Source organism: Aedes albopictus, chromosome 3 (genome assembly GCF_035046485.1).
Source record: "Aedes albopictus strain Foshan chromosome 3, AalbF5, whole genome shotgun sequence".
Taxonomy (NCBI): domain Eukaryota; kingdom Metazoa; phylum Arthropoda; class Insecta; order Diptera; family Culicidae; genus Aedes; species Aedes albopictus.
In genome coordinates this window covers 278,249,848-278,271,835 of record NC_085138.1, presented here as the reverse complement: position 1 = coordinate 278,271,835, position 21,988 = coordinate 278,249,848, and the positions used below count along the sequence as shown (strand labels likewise).

The 21,988-nt window shown below is 37.0% G+C and overlaps 1 protein-coding gene across 1 annotated transcript in view; it reads right to left on the bottom strand.

Annotated features, from left to right (window-relative positions):
* Positions 1-21,988, bottom strand: part of LOC115257403 (uncharacterized) — a 344,293-nt gene that overhangs the window by 212,470 nt on the left and 109,835 nt on the right. Inside the window, exon 2 of the mRNA XM_029856965.2 lies at positions 6,045-6,085. The gene's annotated coding sequence lies outside the window, so the exon portion shown is untranslated. The remainder of the gene's footprint in view (positions 1-6,044; positions 6,086-21,988) is intronic.

Sequence of the window (21,988 nt, the reverse complement as noted above, 5' to 3'; positions counted from 1 at the left end):
TGACGACGACCGAAGAATAGTAAGTCGAAACGCGTAACGCTTAACAAGCTGTTTCCGATATTTGTCACCGTTTATTACCAATCAATCCACAAATTACATAACTAAACCGGTTTTGTTCCAGAACCGGTTCCAGGCCGGAAGTTGCTAGTTAAAAAAGTGAACCAAACCCATGCATATGAAACATCAAATCATCAAAAATGTTGGATAACAGGCAGCAAGAAAATAGTCTCCGACCACACCTAAGATTATTACCAGCAGTGTTGTATAATCAGGATTGGATGCATCGCTGAAATTACGAAGGTGAACAAAATCAATGCAAGCGATAAATATGCGTAAAAGAACAAAATCGTAATAAAAGTTAAAGCGATCTTGTTAAATCACACCATTTTCGATTCCTGCAACGTTATTATACAGTAGGATATATCAACGTTGTATGGGGAAATTTTAATTTTATAGCATCAATCCTCTTTTGCGGTTGAAATTACTACACACAATTTTGATGCAACTGGTTGAGCCCTCGCTCTCTGTCACACGGTTGGAATTTGAATGGGTTTTTTAATGAGAAATTTTACTAGCTCGCACTTTTTTTTGTCAAATTATACATAAATCTTATAACCAATGATCATAAAATAAAAGCTAAAGTGTGCAAAAAAAATTTGCCAAAATATCTTTATAATGATCGGCATCCAATGCTAGTGAAGGTGGTCAAGCAGTCAACTGAGAGTTTTGATATTTTCCAGCTCTGCTTATACGTTTAACATAATACATAACTTCGGAATATGAGCCATCAATAAGTTTCCAAATTCGATTATGGCTTTGATATAATTGTTGCTTTTCTAAATAAGGCTGACACAAATTTCGATTTTCTCTCAAGTCAAGAGGGCCCCCCTTGGAAATTTTATTCGGATTTCATCATTTTGAGAAAGGGCACAAATTAAAAGGGGAGATCGGGGCATAATGGACACCCGGGGCGAAATGGACACCCCTATTTTTGCCGAAACCGTTGACTTTTATGCTAAACTTTTAATGCATAAGTGTAAAGGAACAAGTCATCGTTCTATTTTTTTAAATTTCCATTCATATGCCTCCAAAATAACTTAAATATCATTGAAAAAAAAAAAAAAAAAAAAAAAAAAAAAAAAAAAAAAATCATTGAAATTGAAATATGTCTTTCATATGGAGAAATTCTTATAATTTTAACACAGCAGCAAATAAGGTATTACGAGTGTTTGAGTGTGTGCGCCATAAAAACAAGTGAATTGCTACCTTATCTGCATGTATACGTAGATTTAGCAATGGATAAAGTATTTTATTTGTGATTAGAATTTACTCAAAATAGAAATTTCAATGTTGTAGTCGATTTGGGGCGAAATGAACACTGGCAATTACGAATGGATGTACGCGCGTTGCATACTCTTAGGCGTTTAAGAGTGTTTGGAAAAAAATCAATTGGATTGTTTTAGCCTAAAGTATATTTAATTAACTTTGATGTTATGTAAACTTGTCTAAGATGGAGTATTTTATCTGTGGTATCGATCTCCGTGAGCAAATTACTTAACTGATCGATGTAATAAAAGAGTTAGCATAAAATATACAGGGGTGTCCAATGTCCACTATGCCCCGATCGATAGGTGTCCATTTCGCCCCGTACCTTCACTGCCAGCCAGGGATGCCAGATGTTTTTTTGAAAAATCTGTATCGCATTTTTCAAAAATCTGTATCCTATACAAAATTTAGATGAAAAATCTGTATCTTATACAAAAAAAAATGGCCCCTTTAGCTCAAAATTCTGTAAATCTGTATGGATGCTCAAAAATCTGTAAAATACAGATAAAACTGTATATATGGCATCCCTGCTGCCAGCCCTAAAAACACACGACTTACAATTCATTATTTCTTCACAATAAAGACATTCTACCTGCTGTAAACGATTGAAATACGTAGGAAACAAACTAAAATCCCAAGTAGCACCTGCAACCAAAACACAAATTTCCATCGTTGAAAAAAAGTTGTAACTAAGTTTCTGCGTAACAATGAGTTTGTAAAAAGTTATAACTTTGTTTCGAATGTTTTATATTTTGTGTCAGAGTAGAAAAACATGTGGAACAAATTTAGTACTTATTAATAATATTAAATTAAAGACAACTTCGTTATAACTTGTATATGATTGCGTGTGAAACAAAAACAAATGCTGAAGAGCGTATGGGCACTGATGCATTGATGATCCATTATCAAATTTCAAAACAACAAATGCTGAGAGCGGGATTAGGCAATAGTATTTAAAAAAAATGGTGCATATATACTCACTGTGTCTTACGAACCGTCTGCAATCAGAAGAAAACCTGTAACGTTCTCCCCGTCAAAGAAAATCTCAGACTCCGTACGGGGCCAGCATCACCAATATGCATTTGTATTCCTTTCCGCAGAGGATTCCACCAAGTAAAAATTCGGATCGGATTCACAGAAAACAGCCCATTCGGGTGTTAGACAGCATGGGATTAACCGTATGATGTTACTGGCTGTTGGCATCGTCAGAATTCGTGGTCACCGTCACCGTCAGACTAGATTGATTTTCCTCCCCCGCGGCACTTTCTGGATCAGGTAATGGGACTGCCGAAAAAAGTCGCTTGGGACCATGACGCCGCTGCTGCCAAACACTGTCCTGTTCCTGTATGAACCTTTTCGGAGGATCTGAGCCCGGTAAACACCAAACACTCCGCGCGCACTCCGTGTAGCATAGCTTAATAATTAAAAATGTTGGCAGCAAACAACCAAAACAAACATGCCAATTTTCACAGATAAATGTTTTAAACACGTTGTACTTGAACTAGTTTAAAACCTAACGTGAAAATTTGACAGGAAGAATGCAAACATTACACAGTGGGCAAAATCGGGTCCAGAATCGAAAATATTTTCATAAAATTAATTCAAGCTGACTTTTTGGAATAACACACATTCCATTGAACTAGCATTAAAGTTTTATTTGGAGAGCGTGTATCTTGGCGCATATCACGTGGATATTGAAGTATTAAAAATAGTGCCCGAGAAACCGAGTGTACATTTTTGATACAGCATGAAAAAGGGTAAACGAGCTATTTTTGGAACAGCTTCGTTTGTTGATTTATAAATTGATTTAATTCGTTAAACGTTAATTCACGCTGCGTCACCGCAGCGTTCCTGTGGGGTATGCGTTGACATTGCGTGCTGCACACGGTTCGGCGCGGTAGCTCAGCAGGACGCACTTGCGTGCACACTGCGTGGACGCGCCGCCCGTGTGCATCGGTTCTAAGGGTTCATTCAAATGTTGCGTATAGGAAAATATGATAATTTCAGACCTCCGCACTCCTCCACGTAACAACTGATGAATGGGAAATTTGGAAATTATGTGTGAAGCGGGTTAACCCTGGTAACAAATTTGAACGCAAATTGAAAAACGATGTTTTTTTTCATTATTAACATGCTGTTGCTCTATAATCAATCTATCTATCTACGTAAATATTTGTGATGATTAATTGCGCGCATGATTTTTTGTGCATTAAAATATCGGGGTTTTATAAACACGTTTTTGTCCACTGTGCAGTAAAACTTACACCTTTAAAGCAATATGGCGCAAATATCCTCCACAAAATTGATATTTTTTGGACTCAATATGACGACCACCGAAGAGCGTATGAAAAAATTGGCTTCAGAATACAATTTCAGACGATAAATTTCGAACCGCATGTAATTCCATGTTAAAGTTTCATGCAAAGTTTATTTTGCAAAGTCAATAACGCTGCAGATACTAATGGAGGCAGTTGAACTCATGTGAGTGACAGCTGGTCAGAAGTAAAGTTTATCATCAATATTCACATATTTTTTTTCTTAGTTATAAATAAGTTACGAGTAAACAACATTTAAAACATGATAAAGTTTTATATAGGCTCCACCTCTTGCGCTTTTTTCGTCACAAAACAGTTGTAAAACAGATGATTAGTTCAAACAGGATAACATTGACCGTGGTTGTAAATAAATTGATGGAATTTCATTACGACCACTTGTGTTGCTTGGGATTGTAAGCCAACTGATAATATGTTAAGTTTTGCTCTGTTATATTTTTGTTTTTTAATTTTAAAGTGAAATTAGAGTCCTCCAGAAATTTTCTTACCAAATCCGATGAGTTAAGCGGAGGAACACTTCGGTTTATGGCTCTTGAGTACATATTCGACGAGAAAGGCACTATCACCACTAGGTGGATTAATCTGGGTTTTTGTTAGAAGTGAGCACCCATGAAAACAAAAAGAACGGAATCAATCGGTGCCGTAATCGCTTGTTTTCGAATAGGATGAATATGGGAGCGTGAGATTAATGATGGAACACATACCCTATGTTGTCTGTAATTTACTCTACTTCCCTGTTTGACGAATGATACACACAAATGCGGCGATTTTGTTGTTGTACTCGTAGAGTAAGGTGGGGAAAGATGCCATTTTTTAGAATTATTTTTTCGTTTTTAATGTCAAACGATCTTTTCTTTTTCTGAGAAATATTTGCTTGATACAACAGTGGAAAAAGTCACAAAATTTATGCATTCTGATCGTTATATAGCATTTTGAAGGGAGAGGGGGTATTTTTGACCTTGGCAGTCTTTTAATGGCAGCAAAAACGGCTATTGCATTGTTACATTGCAATAGCCGTTTTCGCTGCCGTTAAAAGACTGCCAAGTCCGAAAATACCCCCTCTGCCGGTTGTAATACCTACAGTTGTAACGAAACATCAGAGCAATTTAAAGATTTGTTAGAAAAACGGTACCAAATGCCATCTGTTATGGGAAGTCTTGTGAACATTCGAAACTAGTTAAATTTTCGTTTCGTTGCCGCTGCTCAATGCCGTAGTTGGAAGAAGCGGACTACGAACATATGGAACTGCTGCGCCGTTCACAAGAAACACCAGAAGCTCAACGCATCCCGCAAAGGCTTCGTGCCACGAGCCGAAATGTGCAAGGATGAGGACGGAAGCATCTTGACGGACAGACGTGAGGTGATCGAAAGATGGAAGCAGCACTATGACGAACACCTGAATGGTGAGAGGAACGCAGGCATAGGCATGGAGGAGCAAGGCAGCGGGAGAAATGACTACGTCAGTACAGCAAGGAGCAGCGATGAGCCAACTCCCACGTTGAGAGAAGTTAAGGATGCTACCCACCAGTCAGCTGGTAAGGATGGTATCGGAACGGAACTTATCAAGATGGGCCCGGAAAAGTTGGACACACAGCTACCGGAGGAGTGGGAGAAAGGGGTCACAAGTTAAGGAGAAACTTCAGAGAATACAAACATGGCTGCCATAATGGCCGACTTGGTCTCCAAATCACGTTTTCAAGAGCACCAATCGATTTGGAAAAGCTGCCTCTTTTTGCTAGTGAGCAAAGCCAGGATAAACAAGTGCGGCTTGGTTCGATGCTTCGTTTTTCAGATTTGTGCCTCTAAAGTTTGTATGCAAAATTGCAATGGGATTTCTTGATGTTTCACCTTAAAGTGTGAGAACATCCGAGCTTTTTCACCCAAAGTGAAAGGGTTTTAGGGAAGTTAATTGGCCGGCTTCGTCGATGGCTGCTCGACAACGGGTCAGATCTTCACCGTGCAACACATTTGGTTTGTGAGATACATTATTCAACTTTTGCTTGTTGAATCAGCCTACTAGCCTGAGCAAAAATTGTGTCATTTATTAATTTACAGTTTGTATAAACCAACGAGCGATAGCTAGTTGAAGTAAAGCATTGTTTACTTGTTTCAAAATCATTGTGGGATTCTGGTCGAATCTACTTACCCAAGTAACACACATGTTATATAAAAGTTACGACAGCGCAAGGTTTGGTTGTATAGAAGTTTATATTACGTTATTTCAATGTTAACGTTACGTAAAATAAACTTCTATAAAACCAAAACTTGCGCTTTCGTAACTCTATTATAACATGTGTGTTGCTTGGGTAATTTTGGTTGTGTTTACTATTCATTCTTCATTGCAATAAACTTGTTTTAAATGTTTTGTAAGGTTTATTTGCTTACCTTCAGGTGTTAAAGAGCGGATCCAGAAGCATCATTTTTATCTGAAAGAAAGAAAAAAAAACATTCTGAATCTGTTTACGGAATTATAAAAAAAAAAACTGTGTTGAGTAGAGTAACCCATAAATCCAGTGATAAGTTTCACAATAGCGATTTTGTTTTCGTATAAACGTTCGATTTTTTATTAAGGAATTCCTAGAAAATACATGCATATGTGTGGAGAAATGTTTCTTTTGAAGTTGTGATTTTTCAGTCAAGGCAAGTGATACTTCTAAGGGGATAAAATGACCAGGACAGACAAAATTTTCACTTTTCAAAAAACTATAAGTAAAACTGTAAATTTTCGAAACGTTGACCTTAAAAAAAATGGGTTTTTAATGCACAAAAAGTTACAACTACATAGTTGACTATTTTTTGAAACGTGAAAATGTTGGCCATCCCGATAACTTTGTCTATCCCCTGTATCCACTATCTTCTTCTTCAAATTCTTCTTGGAATAGCATCCCCACTGAAACAAATCCTGATTTTCAGCTTAGTGTTCTGTGAGCTGAGTTTTTAACTGAGTGCTACCTCTGCCAATTATAATTTTGCATGTGTATTTCGTGTGGCAGCCTGGCAGTTTTGTAGCGCATTACGTGTAACGCGTAAGGCACTATGTGTTACGTGTAGAATGTCATAAACAACTAGCAAACCACACGAAATTTATAAAAATATATCATATAATATGGATTGTTTATTAAAACTTAGATCTAAACCAGTGATTCCCAAAGTGGGCGAAATCGCCCCCTTGGGGGCGAAAATCAGGCCCAGGGGGGCGAAAATTTTAGAAATTAAAATTGGGGGGCGAAAATACTAAAAAGGGGGCGAGTTTTTTCAATGATTGGAAAACATCAAAAGTATTGAATTACCAGTCGAGAATGTGAACTGAATCATAAAAACTCCCTGGCATTCAAGCTTACATAAAAATAAAAAAATGCTGTGACTATTAATCATAAACAACGACTCAATTTTACAGAATTATTGGTATTTATGTGGACTCTTTGGCAAAATTGCTGGACAACACTGTTACACGTATTTCTGAACGGTTTGTGTGATTCTGAAAATCTAAATAAAAATATATTTGAAAACTCCTATAATGAACATTCGTGAATCGTGATTAGTTTTTGGCAAAATTATGAAAATTTATGAAATTATGAAATTTTTTTTTCGCGAATTGATGAGAAAAATTGCGTTTCAACTCTTAGGTGGACTTATTCATGGTGGAAATTCCAGCAAAAACATGAATATCTGGCAAAAACATGAATATCAGACGAATTTCAGAACACTTTTCTGATGAAATTCGTATCACAGTGCTTTCAAACAGCTGTGTTTGAAAATATTTCAGAGAAGCTTCTCGGAGGAATTCCAAACTTTACTGAAGTTAATTTGAAAACATTCCAAAAATTCTATTCAAATCTAGTCATGAATGCTGCATATTAACTTATTTGATAATTTATTTAAAACTCAAAAAGCAATCAAATTTACGAAGCTCGCTGACTACATTTATTATTATTTTTTTTTATTACATATCAAGATTTTCAGCCCTCGGCACTTTTTCACATAACATATGTTTGTAATTGTTTTCAAATTCTCCACCAGTCTTATTTGACTACTTGTGACCAAACATTGACTCTCAGTTATTGAAAAGGTCCTTTTAAGAACAATGATAAAACATCTGGTTGGTTCAATTAACAACGGTTTGAGAAGTAGGCATAAACATGATTTCAATATTTTTGTAAGTACAATTTAAATTCACTATATTCATTCACTGAATGGCACTGCTAGATTTGTCACAGTAGCGCTGTTAAAGGCTTTACTGCCGTGAAGCGCAAGTCATTCCCATCTGTAAAAAGTAGGCATTGAGAAAATGGACTGTGATGTTTTACAAGTCTTTTTCTATGTGGAATTTATAAAAAAACGCCATGAATTGAACACTTCTGCTATCATTATGTAACTTTCACAAATTGTTTCAAACGTGAAAATGTTACTACGAAAAATACAAAACTGGCTAAAACAGAGTTTTGTACTACAGGGTACACAAGTTCGTGATGGGACTGACTTGCGGTTACTTTTCATTATGGGACAATCTGACTTGGTGTTGTTTTTCGATTTTACTGAACAAACTATATATTTTTATTTACGCAGCTGGAAGATCATCTGAAGAAAACTGCCACTGATCCACTTTTGCCTAAAATGCAGATGGGACTGACTTGCGATTCACGGTAGTTATGCTAAGCACAGTTTCAGCCTTCTACTATAGAAAAAATAAAATTTCACCTAGGGGGGGCGAAAATATGTTTTTGAAGCTCTAAGAGGGCGATACCTCCTAAAAGTTTGGGAAACATTGATCTAAACATTAATGGAACGAATTGACCTCGGCTTTTTTTCGGCACCGGTGTTTCAGCGTGGTCAATATGGAGTGAAAACTGTAGGCACCCACAGTGGTACTTCAACTTTCACGATTTCTGTGGCCTAAACCGCTTGATGAAAACATTTCAAATTTTGACCACAACATTTCCTATACCTACTGACGCTGCAGTGAAATTTTTAATAAAGCTACTTAAATTTTTCACTGAAACACGGATTTTTGAAAAAGGTATGTCCAAAAGTGGATTTTTTCATATAAGTTGTTATAACTCAAAATATATAATTTGTATCAATTTGAAATTTTGTCCATACATTTTCAATATATTGATGATGAAGTGGTGAAATTTTCAGCCAAAAATATTGTTAATTGACAAAGTTGCAGTAGATTAAACATGACGGATTTTGGAAGAAAAATTCAACTCGGCTTTTTATTTGCAACTGAGTGTAAAAAGGTGTTCTCACTTCAAGTGCCATAACTATTTCAATTTTCAACCGATTTTCAATCTTTCTTTATGAATCTCTCGCAAATTCAATTTCAAATAAACGCGTAGAACATTATTTTTTCCCAAGTCACGCAAAGTATGAGTTTTTAAAGATTTAATTTATTTTTTTTTCTTCTTTCAACAAAAAAAAATAACTTTAGAGTCCTATAACTTTTCAACCGTTTGACCAATTTCAATTTTTTTTAGCTTGCAACAACTTTTGAAAAATAAGCCGCAGCCTACTGCAAGTGCCCTATTGCCCAAGGAAGCCAAGGAAATTTCCATTACGAAAAGCTCCTGGACCGACCGGGAGTCGAACTCGATATCCCCAGCATTATCATGTTGAATACAGGGTGCGGCAGGAAAAAATGCGAAAAGTTCAAGGCACTATTACACGCTAAATATGGGATATACTGCCCAAATTCTGCAAAGTGACGTAAGCGACATTGATAGTTTTGGCCCATTTTTTGGTTATTATGCATAAAACTCTTGCTCAACCTCTAAGTTTCTTTCCATAGATGAGAGATTACGACTAGATCTTGCATGCTAATACAACAGGCATACCACAGTGTTATCTTTACACCAGATATCTATATCTATATATATCTATATATATAAATGAGTTTGAAGTCCCTTTGAGGCAACAAAACTTACGAACGGCTGAACCGATCAGAATGACTCTTGCATGGTTAGATTCGTATTCATGGTGGCTGTGTTTATATGTAAAAAAAAAATTACAAAAATGAACTAAAATGAAGAAAATTTACAAAATCCTGATTTTCATGATCTGGGAAGAAAATCAACCCGATTGAAATGAAACCAATCTAGAGTGCGGTGCTGTTTTGAGCCCTACAGTTGTCAAACCTTGGCAAGACAAAGTTTGCCGGGACAGCTAGTTACATATAATATACCAACAAATATGGACATTTTGAATGGCGCTTACGTCACTTTGCAGAATTACGGCAGTATATATGACTATTTTTTCATGACAGTGTATCAGTCAATGTCTATATTCTAGCACTGAAAAATAAAAATGAACACATTTGATGTTTAACATGTGATAATGTAGGGCTAATAAGCGGATATCAATAAACTGCGCGCCCAATGGTCATTAAACAAAATGACTATAACAGTAACAAAATTAGCTCAAATTTGATGAACAACCAGACCACACTGATCCAGAGCCATGTAGTTTCACATACCAGATGCAATAAGTACATATATTTGATGATATTATAGAGAAAATCAAAAATTTTGTTTTATCAGGTGCGAAATTTAGCGACCTGTGCGATTTTCTGTGGTTTGAAAATTCTGGTTGTCTTTATCTTCAGGCGCCGCCCTGTAAAGGTTAGTGACCAAAATGGGAAATTTTTTAATTAACTTTTCAGAAAACTAGCCTATTATAGATCATGGAACGTTGAAACATAGATTGGTTAATGTCAAATGGACGAAAATGAGGTTTGAAGTTGAAAAACACTTTCGCATTTTTCCCTGCCTCATACTGTACAGACATCTCCACAGCTGTGGCTATAGGTGGTTCCTTCTTTCTATATATGGAGCCATCCATACACCCCCAAAATATAGCCCATAAAAAACATATTTCTACACTAAGGCCGTTCGCAATGCTGTTTTATTTTGTATGGCGAGTTTTAAAAATTTTAAAACTCGCCATACAAAATAAAACAGCATTGCGAACGGTCTAAGCCTAAGCATACCTCTGAAGCCGACCTACTGATACCTGATACGTACAACTATTGGAACATGTTATGAAATTGTTAATCAAAACCAGCACACGGCGCAAATAGCAATGTCAGGTACTACCTACTTCGGATTACTTCATCAAAGCCGGTTTTAAAGTATCCGTCCATAGTAATGGAAGGAAGGAAGAAGGAAGCAAAAAGCGCACCGTAGATTACGCCCAAGAAGCTCCGGAGGGCCCCTTGGTTGATGATCATCGATGGATGGGCAAGTGACTCTTGAGATGAAATAGACGGATCGACTATTCGGCTAGTAAATTATGAAAGATCATAAACCCGCACACAGATGCAAGGGAAAGTGAATGTTCGTTCACCGTAAGTGGCAGCTTGGCCGATTTCGCACCGCCGTGTAGACACTCCTTTGCTGTGGTAAGTAATCTTGTCGAGAGGGAACATGTTTCCCTGCATTAAAACGTCTTTGGGCGTTTTTTTTTTCTTCCGCAGCGATGCGATGGGTGATAAAATTAAATACACGGAAGTGTAAGGGCGCACTGCTAATGCGGACACTTGACGCGTTTGTTTTATATTTTGTTTGCGATGTGAGACGGTACTCGTACGTGTCATTAACGTGATTACCGGGTAACCGTTTGTGGTTTAGTGGTCCAGAGGCAGCTGGGTGTATTGCATTTACAATGTTGCTAATTGCATAACTGATTGGATTAGGTTTTTGGTTTTGATGCAATATTTACGGTTACTTTTTTCATTGTGAGATGATCAATTAGTTGACTACATTGAAAGAAATTCTGAAAACTACACGTGACGTACATATTGGAACGTTCAAATTTCCATTTTATTTCATTCGATTTTACACGCGAAGTAGTAAGCAAGCTCCATACTGCAGACAACCCGTAATTTTACAATCCGATGGATAACTGCGTTGAAAGCGATGGAGCTCAATTTATTACAGCGAACTCGATGTAACCATTTTAAATTGTGTCCAAATTGGTCCAAATTTGGGAAACATCGAGCTATTCTACATGAAGTTAGAAAGATTCTAGTAATGAAAATTAGCCGAGCTCAACTGAGTGTGTAGTTTATCATTCTTTGAAAAATGAGAACTTTGCCTATCCCAATCATTTTGTATACTCCCTATACATATTGCAGATGACAAGCGGTTTTTTTTACAATTAAGTTGTATAGTTCCCTACTTTTTAATCGCGAGGAATATTTTGCAACAATAATTTGTAGAGATTTTTCCAGAACATATTTAGGGAGACAATTATACCTAGAAATGTGGACCTGTGGCGAAATTTGTATGCTTATCAGTTCTACAAAAAATACTTAGCACTAGAATATGTACGTAGCCGTTTGCTTGTGCCCGAGTTGGTCCCAAAGGTTTTGGAAACACTGGAAATGCTGTATGGGAGACCGTCAATTTTGGTCAATTCGCTAATAAATAAAGCGCGGGAAATCCCTCCGCCGAAGATGGAATATTTGGAGACGATTATAGATTACGGAATGGCGATTCAGAATCTGTACGATCATCTGATAGCGATGGATCAGAAAGTGCACTTGCGCAATCCGACTTTATTGGCAGAGCTTGAGTCGAAGTTACCAGGAGAAATGAAATTGGAATGGGCACGGTACAAACGAGAGAACTCTCCGTCGTCACTTCAAACATTGCACGAGTTTATGAATAAACGGGTTGAAGCTGCCTGTGAACTCACCCACACTGGAATAGGGCAACAAACCAGTGGATGATTCGTATTCTGAGGATGGAATAGACCCACATTCGACGACGTCCAACTATACTAGAAGCTGTTTGATATGCAGAAGACAGAATCATCACGTTGAGGACTGCGAACCGTTTAAATCCTATGATGTGAGCCGGCGTTGGAGACTACTAGGAGAGTTGAAATTGTGTAGATGCGGCCTCGGTCGTCACACGACTAGAGTTTGCAGAAATGCGAATGAATGTGGGAAAGATAGGTGCAAACTTATACATCATCCACTATTGCACCAAGATAGGAATTGATAGGGTAACCAGAATGCGCTAGAAGGTATAGGTAGTAAAACTTAATTAAACATGAAGCATTACTGGGGGGGAGTGTTGACGCGCCAGTGAATACTGGTCACCCTAAATAGTTAAATGCAATCGTTGACTGAATAGATTGGAAAAGAGTGAAATTACAAAGGAATAAATAGCGGCAAAGTTGATAAAGTTAAAGTTGTTTTCTGTTATTGCACGGTTTGAAACCAAGATTAAAGTGTATAACGGCACTGATAAATGTGAGTAGGATTGAATTTGTCAAATGAGATATGTTTTAAAATAAAGAATTTTGCAGTTCAAGCTGATCATCAAAAAAACGCCCTTCGATCTGCTTTGAAACCCAGTGACCGGTTTGAGTTGGTTGAACCATCTCAACAAAGTGGTTATTCAAGATTTTGGAGAATAGGAACACTATCATAACCATATGTACAAAGCAGCAAAAATATTAGGGATTTTTTTTAAATAAGTTTTTGGACAAATATTAAGCACACAAATGGTGCAGTTTCATAATTGAAGCATAATACATCTATTAAAATGCCTTCATTTTAGTCGAAAAAGTGTTCAATTGCCATAACCGCAACAATATGTACTACCACCACGAAGGGAACGACTATCCTAGTACAAACATTTTGTTATTCGATTCGATTGTTTTGTGCTCTAGAAGGAATCCTTTTTATGTTTTTATGAGTTCTTAGAAAATTCTCTAGCCAATTCCTTTTTGTTTTTTTTTATTTATTTATTATTTGGATAAAGTCAACAGGTAATACAAACCACCCCAATCACACTTAACATACTTTTTCAGCAATCTCCTTGGAAGTTGCTCCAGCAATTCCTTCAGTCATCCCTTCGTAAATTTCTTATGCAATTTCTTTAGGAATATAATTTTGTTGGAAATTAATTCAGTGATTCTCTTCAAAATCCCTTGAAAATTTCCTCGATAGGGAGCATCCATTAAGTACGTCACGCTAAAATTGCGAATTTTCAACCCCCCTCCCCCCTTCGTAAGGGTTTTTCCTATACTTAATACATTGCTTGTCACACTTTTACAAACACCCCTCCCTCCTACGACCGTGGCGTACTTAATGGATGGCCTCATAGCGTCTTCAGCAGCAATTCTTTCAATATTTTTTTTCAAATTTCTACAAAAACTTCTTTAGAAGAAGCATCTTTGGTTTTATTTTTTGGACTTGGTTTGCCCAACCATCTGAAAATACTTTCGCAATTTCGTTTGCAATTGTCTTGGGCATTTGTTTGGTAGATTCTTTGACAGCTCCTTTGGAAATTCCCCTGCGAATTTCTCAGGCAATTTACTTCAGCACATCCTTTGGAAATTTCTGGAACATTTTTTTTGGAATTTTCCTAGAATACTGCTTTGAGATCTCCTTAGGCATTTTTTTTTTTGAAATTTAGTTGACAATTCCTTTTTGAAATTCCTTCGGCAATCCTTTTGGGCATTCAAAAATGTCTTCAGCAATTTTGATTGTAAAAATCTAAATTACAAAAAAAATGTGCGAGAAATTTCCAAAAGAATGGTCGTAGCAATTTCAAAGGGTCTTAAAAAGTTGTCTTAGTAATTTTCGAACAAATTTTATAAGGAATTACCTAAGGTTTTTGCAAAGGGTTTGCCATTATAATTCTCAAATAAATTGCTAAACGAATTGCCGAAGGTATCCTCACGAGAATTGCCAAAGCCTAAAGGAGTTTGTGATTGAAATACAAATAAACTACAGAAAGGATTTTTATAGAAATGCCGAAGAAATTCTTAAAGCCCGATATCGAATCCTACTCCAGTCATGATTTTTTTTATCTGTATTAACGAGATTTTTAGCCCTTGGCTAGTTCATCTCGGGACCCACGCTTTACTTTCCTTCCGAAGGAAGAACTCAACTTCTTTTGTGAGTTTTATGGGAGTGGGATTCGATCCCAGGTCCTCGGCGTGATAGTCAAGTGTTCTTACCATCGCACCAGGTCCGCTCCACACCCGTCATACTTCAGGAAGAACTCATATCCTTCGGAAGGGTATTGTAGCCGTGGGTCCCGAAACAAAAAAAAAACAAAATTTGCCACCGGAATTTACAAAATAAATACAAATGAGAGTTTTTTTTTACAGATTTAAAAGAACTGAAATGTTCAAAAATGACTGCGTTGATTAATGAATATTTTTAGTTGAAAACTAGCTTTCCTGGCCAAATAAGTCTAGTTTTTCTCGGTTATACAGACCAAACGTACTCGTTTGCTTTGGGTGTCCATTATACCCCAAATCCCCCTATGTGAAACTACATGGCTCTGGATTAGTATGACCTTTTTTCATCGAATTATAGCTATTTTTTTTTTACTTTTTTGGCCATTTTGTCTTATGACCATTGGGCGCGCAGTTTATTGATACCCACTTTTAAAGCTTGCATCACATGCTAAAAACCAAATACAGGCGTACCTCGATAGTACGTACCCTCGATAGTGCGTACATTTTGCCTCGATAGTACGTACATCAAAATTAAGTTATATTTTAGTCTGCAAAAATTAGTTCTATTCATTAGTAGACGTATATCAAAGACTCCTATATTATGAATTTGTATTTATGCAGACGTGGACGTATGTATACTAGAGTGGGTCATCGTTTATATGGAAAAATTAAAAATTCAATGGTATCCCATCAGATCAAAGCTTTTTTGATCCCATTTCAGGACCCAAATAAGTGTGCAAATTTTGGGCACGATCGGTTATGCCTGCGTTTTGCGCATAGCGTTTAAAGTTTGTATGGGATTTTGCATGGGAAAACACACTTTTTTTTTGCATTTCTCTCATAACAAGCTCGATTTTTTCTAAAATCGTGTAACCAATTAAGAGAAAACATAGCCTAGGGTGTCCTGAAAAACTTTGCCGAAGACCGCGAAGTGATCTGATGCTTATGAAAAAAGTTATAGCGTTGACATGGCTTGACGAATCAGCATGATTTTGTTGCTATTGTTATTCCTTTACATGTTAAAATATAAACACATGCATGGGGTTCGTTGGTTATAACTATTTTGACAAGCATCGGATCGCTTTGCGGTCTTCAACAAAGATTTACAGAACATCCTAGGCTATCATTTTACAGTATCGGTTAAAAAGTTTCAGACAAACTTTTTCAACTTATGACTAAAATGCAAAAAAAAGAATGTTTTCCCATACAAAATCCCGTACAAATATCAATTGCAATGCGTAAGGTGTAGCCGCAACCGATCGTGCTCAAATTTTGCACAGATACTCTGGACCCGAAACGGAACCAAAAAAGCTTTGATCTGTGAAAACGGTTCCGATGACCCACACTAATGTATACGTTTGATGCAAGGATTGCACTGTTATTCTATTCTCTTTACAGAGACATTTTCTACAGTGAATGGTTACATGTTTTAGTCATCATATCTGGCATCACCTTTTTGGCTTTACACCCCAAATTGGGCAACCTGCTTCTCAGTTTAGCGTTCTATAAGCACTTCCACAGTTATTTACTAGACTCCACCCCAATCGGCATAATGCCGTTTGGCATAACGCCTTTTGGCAGTATGCCATTTGGCATAAAAGCCTTTCGGCATAAAAGCCATTTGGCATAACGGCCATTTGGCATAACAAGGATAATGCACATTCTTACCAAGAAGGCTATTCTTCATATTATGACAAACGGCATTATGCCAAATAACCGTTATGCCAAATGGCCTTTATACCAAATGGGGTATAGCTATTCACTCAACGCTTTATTTATCAATGAAACGTTTTTTTTAAATAAAGTTTCTCGGCGAAGAATGCTCTCCAGAACATGAATCAAACATAATAAGTTGCTTATGCAAAACCATTGATTTCAGTTCACTTACTTGTTAATATTATTTTTTTAGTTTTTCAACAGTTTACGTTTTTCGCGATACGTTGTGGACAACCATTGTTCCATGAGTTCTCGACTACCAGACACCATGAGTTTAAAAATTCGACCTAGCGTGAGTACTATGCACGCCAAGTTTGCTAAGCTTTTTTATTCTCTGACGTTTCGTGGCCTTCATAAACAACGATTCGGACTTACACATTTTACAAATATATCGTTGGCTTTCTCGGGTTGGGTGATTGAAATTGCAATGTATATGGTTCGCGCGCACTTGGTTAATAGACCAATTCAATTATTTCTGGGTGAACCCGAATTGTGAGATTGGGGGAAATCGCTTGGGGTCTGGGTAAACTTCCACAGGAGTTGTGGAAATTGGTGTGGGATTTTGGAAAACATGCGGTTTGTACTACGCAGTTGCCAAAATTCTACCGAATCACGATGAAAAATCTGCTACTTCATGACTTTCTGATGGGGTTACTCTAGGAGCTCCTTCTGGGATTAGCTCAGGGATTCAACAAATCATTCCTCCTGGGATTCCTTTAGGAGTTCCATTCTTGGTTTCTTGATTACCAGGAAAACACTTTATGAGATTCTTCAAGGAATCTATTTAGGGTTCGTTTAGAAGTTCCCACTGGGATTCATCCAGGAGTTTCTCCTGAGATTCCTATAGAGGTTTCATCTAGAATTCCTTCAGGAGTTATTTCTGGGATCCCTCTAGGAACTCTTTCCAGGATTGCTCTTGAGATTGCTTCCGAGATTTCTTCAGGAGTGCAGAGATTCCTCCGGGAATTCTTTCTGGGATTCCTCAGGGAGCTATTTCTGAGATTCTTCCAAGAGTTTCTTCTGCGATCCCTTTTTAGGTTCCAGAATCTCCTTCAGAAATTCCTCCAGAGATTCCTTTTTTTTCATTCCCGCAGGATTTTTTTTTCTGAGATTCATCAAGTAATTTTTTTCTGGGTTTCGTTCAAGTGCTCCGGGATACCTCTAGGAATTCTGTCTCTTGAAAGGAACTCTTGAAGGAGTCCAGCAAGGAGCAATCAATGTTCACATAATTTTGAAAATATCACGACACTAAGTATTGCAGATGAAAAGGCATCTAGGGTGCTTCTATAACAAGATATAATTAATCTAGATCAATTTCATTGTATCTGGACTAGTTTGCATGATTCAAAAAGATTACTCTAAGGGGCCATATACAAATTACCTCACGCTTTTAGGGGAGAAGAGACGACCAATACAAAAATATATAGTGGTCACATATAAAAATTGTGACATAAGGGAGAGGGGGGGGGGGGGTCGAAAAAGTCGATTTTTGCACGACATAATTTGTGTATCACCCCTAACTTAAATCAATATAACATCCCAGAGACAAGGTGGCTCTACGAAGCATCCCCAGAGCACTAAAAGTTTTTTCCAACAAAGATAGGGTCAAAAACATGCAAAATTACGTAATTAATAAACGAACGCTTAGGCCATATGTAATTTTTTGGCAATCCTGACATTCAAGATATAATATTTCTTGATTTAAGAAAAAAATTGAAATAAAAATTTGTTATTCGATAGTACGTACAGTAAACGAAGCGGTGGTGTACGTACTATCGAGGTATGCCTGTATGTATGTTAATTTTTATTTTGTAGTGCTAGAATATAATCATTGACTAATCACTGACTGTCTTGAAAAAAAAAAATAGTCATATATATCTTATATTTAACGTGTCATAGCGCCTTGAACATTTCACATTTTTTCCTGCCGCACCCTGTATAAACATATAGGGGATAGACAAAACGATCGGGGCAGGAAAAATTTTCACTTTTAAGAAAATGGTCAACTAACTGTAACTTTTTGAAAGGTTCATCCGAAATTCTAAAAATTTCACCGTAAGTTGGTCAAGTTGGTTTACCAATGGTCAAAATTTGAGAGAGATCGGGCTTTTGAGCTTGAGCTTGATTGACCGCCCGCAGTTGCTACTCCAGTATCGCCAGATCAGCTACACTCACACAAGGAACCAATGAGATAGCTGCTTGGGACTAACAGGCATCTTCAGTGTGTGAGCGTTGGTGGTCTTGTATTTTTAGGCGACAATGGCACCTGCTGCGTCAGGTTGCAGGTCAATGGGGAAGGGGAGAGAAGTGATGATTGCAATCGCTTGCCCACATCAGGCCGTTGAATCCTCTGCGCCTGCACAAGGTAATGCGGATGTTGGTGTGTTGGTGGGAAATGTTTATTTTTGGCACATAGATCATGCTTTGGTGCAAGGGTGCCAGGCGTAAAGCGATAGATTGTGTGAAGATTACTGTGAAGCGGCACAGTCCGCTTAGTTGCATAACTTGTAGGCGTTAGTTATATGATAGATTGACACTGTGCTGTGATGAAAGTTGGAAGTATTACCAAATACAGCTAGTTTATCATTTTTTGAAAAGTGAGAACTTTGCCTATCCCAATCATTTTGTATACTCCCTATACATATTTCAGAGGACAAGCGATTTTTTTTTGCAATTTAGTTGCATAGTCCCCTACTTTTTAATCGCGAGGAATATTTTGCAACAGTAACTTGTAGTGTTTTTCCACAACATATTTAGTGGGACAATTTTACCTAGAAATGTGGACTTGTGGCGAAATTTTTATGCCTATCAGTTCTACAAAAAATACTTAGTCGGAGTCCGTTGCGCAGTTCGTGCCACGTTCGCTTGGAAAATATTTAAAACTGTTAAAAGTACAAGTGGTAAATTTGTTATTGTTCAACGAGGTTAACTGATATTCCAACAATATTCAAGGGACATTGGACATTCTGTTCAAAATGATATTCAATTGAATTCAAACGGGTTAGAGAGTAGGTCAAATTTAAGTGGTTATTAAAGATTTTGGAGGATAGGAACACTATCATAACAATATGTATGTACAAAGTAGCAAACATATTAGATTTTTTTTATAAGTTTTTGATCGAAAAATTAAGCACACAAATGGTGCAAGTTTTATAATTGAAGCATAATACATTTATTAAAAATGCCTTACACTGATTGAATTCCTAAAAGAGTTGCTTAAAAAAATAACGGTACAATGAATATTCAGAGGATTTTAAAAAGTTTTTAAAGTGATTTTCGAACAAATTTTCGAAATGTGACGTTTGATTTGCTCCAAACACTTTTATTTTTGTTGCCAGAACAAATTGACAATTTATTTGAGTTTACCTGAAATATTTTTGATTTTACCATGTTTTTTTCTGCGTGTACTGCTTTTTTGGCGTTCCAAGTCCCCGATCAAATAGCACGAAAAGTCGATTTTCAAAAAATCTCAGTTTTCCATGTTTTTTCCTCATGAATCTTCCTTGCGTGAAAACTAACGGAACAAAACTAAGACGACCTAAATCCATACCCTGGTTGCCCAAACGAACTTTGGTTTTGAACTGTCAAGCCGTTTTTAAATATTATTGAAAATTCCTTCACAATGAATATTAAGGAATATCAACCTCGAGTAACTCTGGGTTTCATTCCTGAGTAATCATAAAATGTAATAAGATAATACGTTGAAATGTATTATAGTTATCATTTAATCGAACATTCGAAACAATAGAACAACAACATTTTTCATGGTTTTCTACCACAACATTTATTATAAATGACAATTTGGGGAATCGTTCTCTATCGTAACAATAAAAAAAATACGGGAACAAGAACTTCAATTCCACTTGAAACATCTATTAGAATATGTTTTGCTGTTCAACAATGGAACTCATCGTAAATCGCTGGTAGTTTATATTGATTATATTATACAGTTTTATCGGAAGGGGAATCAAGCACTAAATAGAAAAAAAAATGTATTAACCCAGTTGGGACATTATGCCAGATAGAAAAAAGAAAATTGTACGAATTCCTAGACATTTTACTATAGACATCCTGAAGCATACTAGAAAAAGAGTATAAAATTACTCTATATTTTTCAATGAAAATTTTACATTCCCCACAAGAGGACCCATAGAATTTGAGCTTGTTTACAGTTTGACCAAATTAAACACATTCCTGCATTCCGAGAGTTTCGCCTGATTCACAAAATTTGCATCCCTGATGAATAATACGGAAAATAAACAGCTACGGTGCTTCAAAATACACACGCTCGTTACAACCAAATGAAAACCATTGATTGCCTACCGCACCAACCCATAAAATTATCGGCAATTAAAAATGAAAAACCCGACACTCGTGAGACCATCATCACGGAAATGCAAAATAAATCGAACGAGGCGGTGCGGTGCGGTGCCTGGGACCAACAGTGCGACAACGACTATGACGACGACGGGTTGATCAATTTGCCATTAATCGATTGATTGTGGACTCCTGCCAGGCTTCGAATATCCTCTACACCACCACCACCGGAACCACCCTTTTTACCAGCAAGTAAAGGAAGGATGGGAATTGTGCGATATAAATTACAGAGCCTTATATTGTTTCAATTAGCGCGTTTTCCAGGCACGCATGGGTACGAGGAAAATTACGATTTTTTCGTCTGGTTTTCAATTGCGATGAACAGTTTTATTCCCATTCTTCCCAAGGGGTGGGTGAATCAGTATAAATTGAATCGGTGAGGTAAAACAACTCTTCGTTAACATCAATGATCCAAAAATGTGCATCTGGGAATCAAGTATATTCGTCATCTTACAATTGAAAAAAAAAAACTCTAACCATCTCAATCTTAGATAAAGAAATAGCAATTATAAATTCAAATTTGTTGATTGCAAAACAAAAACAATACAGAATTTCTACGACGAATTGAAACTTAACATTATTTTATGGTTAAACAGTTTTTGAAATGAATTTCTAGAGCAACTATTGGAGTAATCGTTTGAGAAAATTCATTCAAAATCCTTAGAATTGTTACTAATATAACTTGTGGTGAAATGCTCAAGAATTTAGGTGGAGTAGTAAATACTTGTACATGTTTTTTATGGAATCCTATTAATAATGCTTGCCCTACATCGGCTATGCACTATAAGCCTTTAAATGAACAGACCTACTGTGTAGCATTATTGGCTAAGCAATCATGCCATTCATTGAGTGGGAGTGGTACAGGTGCCCTAAGGCCTTATCTACACGATTTTTCAAACACGGTTTTTTACACGGTTTCTCGAATTAACACGGTTTTTTCAACTTTCTCGCGCTAAGTGTCCAGAACTCTTACTAAAAGGAGAAAAGGGGGTTTATGGGAAAGGGTTGCAAGGGGGTTGAAGAGTGGTATGAGGTGGGGGTGGATCATGATGTAAGAGTGTATGGAGGTGTGAGGGGGGGGGGGTCTGTTTGGTTGAGAAGGAGGGGGTTAAGACAGGGGGCTATGAGGGGTTAAATTGGGTTTTTCCTGAAGGTGATTCCTGAAGTATGGTTCTGTTAAGAACAAATTAAAAGATGTTCTAGGTCATCCAAGAACTTAGGTTATCCAAGGACTTTCGCGAGTAAGCGCCTTAAAA